The sequence below is a fragment of the Myodes glareolus genome, chromosome 3 (genome assembly GCF_982192425.1).
Source record: "Myodes glareolus chromosome 3, mMyoGla1.1, whole genome shotgun sequence".
In the NCBI taxonomy this organism is placed as follows: Eukaryota; Metazoa; Chordata; class Mammalia; order Rodentia; family Cricetidae; genus Myodes; species Myodes glareolus.
The window spans coordinates 33,277,217-33,284,035 of NC_142028.1; positions in this window are offsets into that span (position 1 = coordinate 33,277,217).

Sequence of the window (6,819 nt, forward strand, 5' to 3'; positions counted from 1 at the left end):
CAGACACCACCAACTTCAACTTTTGAGTTACTCCATAACACAGGCCAACTCTGTAGCCCAACCTAACCCCAAACCTGTCTCAGCCTCCTGTTAGGAGGTAGGAGCTAATAGGCACATCACCCATCACCCCTAGTTCAGTCTCTGTTTTTGGGAGGAGAATCTATGCTCTGTGCTTGGCTAGTTTTAGAATGAAGGTAGAAGTCTTATGTTTTTAACCACTATATTCTCCATTCTATTGTGAAACAGAGCTTTTATCCGGATAGAGCCCTTTCTCCATCTCCCTCGCCCATTTGAGAAGGAAAGGGAAGCAAGCCATTTGAATAATCCAGCAATACTATAAGATGGCTCTATCCTTGTGTCACATTTTTCCTAGGAATCAGGAGCTCTGATGGCAGATGCTCAGTAAGAAAACCCAAACTGTTGTGGGGTGGGCAGGATGATGGAGAAATGACTTGGTGGTTAAAAGTGCCCACCCACCTTTGAGAAAAAGACCCATTTATCAGTCGTCCAAGCTGGTCTGAATTTATAAGTAATCGTCCAAGCTGGTCTGAATTTACAAGTAGTCATTCTGAGGAGGCACAAGGCCTTGATCTCAATCCACAGCAAGAAAGACAAAATTAAAGCTTGCATGCCCATAATCCAGCATATAGTAGGAGTACTGTTGAGAGTTCAAGACCTTGACCACGGAATTCCAGGCCAGTCTGGGCTACAATCTCAAAAGAAGAGAAAAGAGCCAAGCAGTTATTATGGTGCACGGCTTTATTTTTTTTTTTTATATTTATTTATTTATTATGTATACAATATTCTGTCTGTGTGTATGCCTGGGGGCCAGAAGAGGGCACCAGACTCCATTACAGATGGTTGTGAGCCACGCATGTGGTTGCCGGGAATTGAACTCAGGACCTTTGGAAGAGCAGGCAATGCTCTTAACCTCTGAGCCATCTCTCCAGCCCTGGTGCACGGCTTTAATCCCTGCACTTGGGAGGCAGAGGCAGGCAGTGTTCTTCTGTGAGTTTGAGGCCAGCCTGATCTAGAAGAACGAGTTCCAGGACAGGCTCCAAAGCTACAGAGAAACCCTGTCTCGAAAAACCAAAAAATAAAATTTAAAAAACTACAGCAATACCGCAGATGGGGGAGATACAGTTGTAGGTCTGTGTTATCCACGTGGTTCAGTGGGTAGAAGTACTGGCCACACAGCTCTAATGACAGGAGTTCTGACCCCAGAATCCACAGTTTTAAAAAGCCAGGTTGGGTGATTCAGAGATTCAGATTTGCATCCTGTATCGATATGGAAAGAAAAGACAGAATTGCCTGGAAGCTCAGAGGCCTGGAATATGTTCCATGTCAAAAAGTATCCATCATCTCAAAAGGCTGGGAGGAACGAAGCATCTCCTGAAAATTGGCTTCTCTCTCCACATAGATCCATGGTACCTGCATACCTGCACAGACACACTCAACATACACATCACACATACTAATAGTAAATAAAATTTTAGGATCAGAGAACTAGCACAGTTGTTCTCCATCTCCATAAATTCCTTCAGAATACTGCTTCCACTAATAGAGCTGGTCTGTGGCTGTAAGCCGCCTTGACCCAGTTTTTTGGGCCTGGCTAGATGCCACTCAGCTCCTCTTGTTGCCACTGATTAATTCCACAGCCCCAACCACCTCCTTTATCAGGCCTCCTGTACTAATTGTGTGAGAACCACGTACCAGACAGCTAGAGACCACCTCAAAGCCTCCAGAATTTCCTCAAATCAGCCAATCCTCAAGCTGTGTCCTACCTAACTCCCATTTTCCCCCAGCAACAATAGGAATGCATGCCCACAGCCTCCTCTGGCCTCTTCTGCCTCTATTTTTTTTTTTCAGATAGTGCCTTGACTATGTACCCAGTCTGTCCTTGGCCTAGAAGTCTCCCTGCCTTCTGCAACTGGGATTACATATACTGTTATGTGTAGTGGTAAGCCTTGTTTTCTCTGTACCTCTTATATTATCCAGGGCGCTGTGATCATCCCCAGGGACTAAGTCCATTAGTCTCTCCCTTAATCCCTGATTTTGCTGCACATACTTTCAGTTACCTGTGACAAGCTATGGTCCAAGGCTAGAAAATTCTAGAGATAACTCTAATTTCATATTGTGTCATGTTCTGAGTAACAATGAAATCTCACATTGTCTTTCTCCTTCCACTCAGGTCCTAAATCATCCTTTTTTTGTTTTGGTTTTTTGAGGTTTTTGTTTTTGTTTTTTTGTTTGTTTGTTTCTTGTTTTTTTTTTTTGTTTTTTTTTTGTTTTTTTTTTTGAGACAGGATTTCTTTTTTTGTTTTTTGTTTTTTCTTTTTAGCTTTTTGAGACAGGGTTTCTCTGTAGCTTTGAAGCCTGTCCTGGAACTAGCTCTTGTACACCAGGCTGGCCTTGAACTCACAGAGATCCGCCCGCCTCTGCCTTCCTAGTGCTGGGATCAAAGGCGTGTGCCACCCCTTCCTAGTGCTGGGATCAAAGGCGTGTGCCACCGTACCTGGAGAGATAGGATCTCTTTAGGCCCTTGAATTCATTATTTAGCCAAGTCTAGTCTGAAATTCCTGATTCTCCTCCTCCTCGTCCCTGAGCTTTTAGAACACTGGGATTGTAGGAGAGTTCCACCACACAGCTATTGTTACAGTTTTGTGTAACAAATAAAAACAATAAAGGTTACTCACTGTCAATCTTTATGTGCCTAACTTATACATGTTGTCAGAGCTATATATGGATCAGAAAAATAGCATATAGTCAGGCCTGTTGGCACACCACAGAGTATGATTATTGCTACTCTCAAGATGGGGCTGGAAAAAAAAGAAAGAATGGACCTAGTGTTGGTGATACATGCCTATAATCCCAGCACTTGGGAGGCAGAGGCAGGAGGATCTCAGTGAGTTTGACCCCAGCCCAGGCTACAAAGCAAGTTGCAGGATAGCCAGGGCTGTTACACAGAGAAACCCTGATCAAAAAACAAAAAACAAAACAAAAAAAAAACCAACAACAATTTAAAAAAAAGAATGGAGCAGGAAGATGGCAGGTCTTGACCTGCCTGGGCAATTGTCTCAAAATAAAAATAAAAGGGTGGGGTGGGTGGTGCATGCCTTTAATTTCAGCATTTAGGCACATAGGCAGGAGGATCTCTGTTTGAGGTATACATAATAAATCTAAACCACCCAGAACTACTTTGTGAGAGCCTGTTTCAAAAAAAAAAGAAAGAAAAGAAAAGAAAAAGAAAAAAAAAAAGAAAAATCCCCTTTTAATGTTTTAATGCAGGTTCTTTCTTTCCCCTCTGCTATATACATGTGCCGCTGCCCAAGAAGGCCAGAAGCATTAGATCTCCTGGAGCTGCAGTTGCAGTCAGCTGTGAGCCATCCATCTGATATGGGTGCTGGAACTCAGACTGTGTCTTCTGCAAGAGCAGTCTGTGCTCTTATCATTGACCCAGTCCTATGGTAGCTTCTTTTGCTTGTTTTTGCTTTGTTTTATTTTTATTTTGTTTTTTTACATGCTACACCCAACTATCTCCCCCACCGACACCCAGATGGGGTTTCTCTGTGTAGTACTGTCTGTCCTGGAACTTGCTCTGTAGAGCAGCCTGGCCTCAAACTGTCTGTCTCTGCCACTGTCCAGCTATACTCAGCTATTTTTTTATTTTTTTATTTTTCTTTTTTTTAAAGATTTATTTATCTATTATGTATACAGTGTTCTGGCTGCATGTATGCTTGAAGACCAGAACACCAGATCTCATTATTCATGTGGTTGCCGGGAATTGAACTCAGGATCTCTAGAAGAACAGGCAGTGCTCTTAATCACTGAGCTATCTCTCCAGCCCTGTTTGTTGTTGTGTTTTTTTTGTTTTGTTTTGTTTTGTTTTTTAAACAAGACTTCAGCAACCCCTAGGCTGATCTTCAACTCACTAAATTGTAGAGAATGACCTTAACAGCCGGGCAGTGGCAGTGAAGGAACACGCCTTCAATCCCAGCACTTGGGAGGCAGAGGCAAACTGATCTCTGTGAGTTCGAGGTCAGCCTGGTCTAAAAGAGCTGACAGGCTCCAAAGCTACAGAGAAACCCTGTCTCGGTGGGGGAAAAAAAAACAAAAAAACAGAGAATGACCTTAACTTGATTAGGTTGGGGGAGGGCTTCCTAGAGATGGAATCCTAGGTATTAGCACACCCAGCTTTGGTAGGTGGTTTTGTTTGGAGCACGGTTGGACCAGTGGGAAGGACACCGACCTTGGAGTCCTTGATTAACCACATATTTCTGGCTGGGCATCAGTTCAAGGCAAGAGTAGGGGACAATGATTGAGATGGCCAAAGTTGGCTAATGGTTCTTGCGTCTTACTTCTCTGGGAAAGAAGGCCAGAGATGCTGGGCAATGGTGGCACATGCCTTTTAATCCCAGCACTTGGGAGTTGGTGCCAGGTTATCTCTGAGTTTGAGGCCAACCTGATCTACAAGAGCTAGTTCCAGGACAGTCTCCAAAGCTACAGAGAAACTCTGTCTACAAACAAACACAAAAACTACAAAAAAAAAAAAAAAAAAAAAAAAAAAAAAAAAAAAAGCCAGAAGACACAGTCAGACCTTAAGGAAAACTCCGGGGCTCCCTGTGAGAGCTGACAGTACACTAAGTACTTAACCCACCCCTTTGGTGCTGATGGTGGGACAAAGAATTATGTCCATGAAAGACAGAAGCTGATCGGGCGGTGGTGGCACACGCCTTTAATCCCAGCCCTTGGGAGGCAGAGGAAGGCAGATCTCTGTGAGTTCGAGGCCAGCCTGGTCAACAAGAGCTAGTTTCGGAGCTGAAGAGGTAGCTCAGAGGTTAAGAGCATTGCCTGCTCTTCCAAAGGTCCTGAGTTCAATTCCCAGCAACCACATGGTGGCTCACAACCATCTGTAATAAGGTCTGGTGCTCTCTTTTTAAAATAAAAAAAAAAAAGAGCTAGTTTCCAAGGCACAAGAGGAACCCTGCTCAACAAACCAAAACAAAATTAAATTAAATTTAAAAAGATTCTCAACCTCTGAGCTCAGTCCTTAGCCCTCGAATTTTTGAGACCCATGATCCTTTTGCCTCTTAGGCTCTAGTGTTAAGTTTTTTGTCGTTGTTTTGTTTGTTTAGTTTGGTTTTTCAATAAAGGGTTTCTCTGCGTTGCCCTGGATATCCTAGACCATGCACCAGGCCGTCCTCCAACTCAAGAGCGCCTTTTGTCTCAGGAATGCTGGGATTACAGGTGGTACCCTGTGTCTTGTCCCACCCCCACTCCCCACTCCCTCCACCCTGCTGTCCTCACCTCCCCTTCTCTCCCCTACCCCACCTCCCTCCTGCAGACTCTGGTGCTCTGGCCTTAGGATCACAAGCTTGAGACACCATGACTGGTTCACTTATGCCTTTGTCAAGAAACATTCTTTCTCTTTTTATTATTTGACATTTCTTCAGCAATATGTCCTTGCTATTTATTTATTTACTACTTCACAAAAGAAAGTCACATTTGGCTAGGCAGTGGTGGCAGCCAGGTATGGGGGTGGGGGTAGGGGTGGGGGAGTTACTTTTGAATGAAAAAAGAAAAAAGAAGAAAAAAGGAAGGACTTGACTGCTCCTAAGCAAGGAGGAGATCTATTGTAGATGTGAGGGGAAGCATGGCCAAAGGCATCTGGAAGAATCCGTGGTGAATGTGACCGCAACCCTGAGCAGGACACGTGAGGAGAGGGGGTGGGGAGAGAAGAAAGTCTGGAGATTTAAAGGTAAATAATGGAGTCAGGTAACCAAAATGTCTGGATTATATAGAAAAGAGCAACTGGAGGAAGAACAGGCCAGCCTCTGGGCTGGAGAATTTCGGGTTGTGAGCCTGGTATGCCAGCCATACCCTGTAACAGGAAGGGACTGAGGAATGCTGGGAGAACCTGGTGGCCATGTCATATTTGGTATATTAAATAGGCACCAACTGTCTTTTGTCCCTAGGTTTGAGATCTAACAACGTTCTATTCTGGAAAAGGAGTGAAAATTTTAGATCCATATAATAATCTTTCTATAATGTTGACCTCAGAGTTTTCTGACCCACAACCAAGGAGGAACATCAAAGGTCGCTTTTAAGTTAAAGATTAGTTGAACAAACTAGTTTGGTGTGTGTGACAATGAGAGGAAGGACAGGGCTGATCCCAGAACTCGTGAAGAGAATGCCAAGTTCTAGAACAAAAAATAAATAAGTTTATTTCAGGCAAGCTGGGAATACATAGTAAGACCCTATCTCAAAGAATCAAATTAACTAGGCTTTTAATGCCAGACTCTCAAGTCAAAAGCAGATAGATCTCTGTTAGTTTGAGGCCAGTCTGGTCTACATAACAAGTACCAGGTCATCAGAGCTATACAGTAAGAGTCTGTCTTAATAATAATAATAATAATTATTATTATTATTATTAAAATTAAAAAGAGGATTGGGGATGGTAAAAGACTGACCTAGCATATGCAAGACCATGTTCAATCCTCAGGACCAGGACTAAAGAGATGGGTCAGTATGTAAAATGTTTGTTGCTCAATCTTGAGGATCTCAGTTTGGATCCCCACACCCACTTAAAAAGAGTGGCCCAGTAAGTATTTACATTCCAGATCAGGGACTTTGGCGACAGGAGGACATCTGGGGCTTGCTAGCCAGCCAGCTGAATACCTGAGCTCCAAGCTCAGTGAAAGACCATCTCAGGAAACAAGCTGCAGAGTCCCTGAGGAACTTAGCTGACATTGATAAGTGGCCTCTACACACACATATATGGACACACAGAGACACATGCATGTGCACACGCACACATAG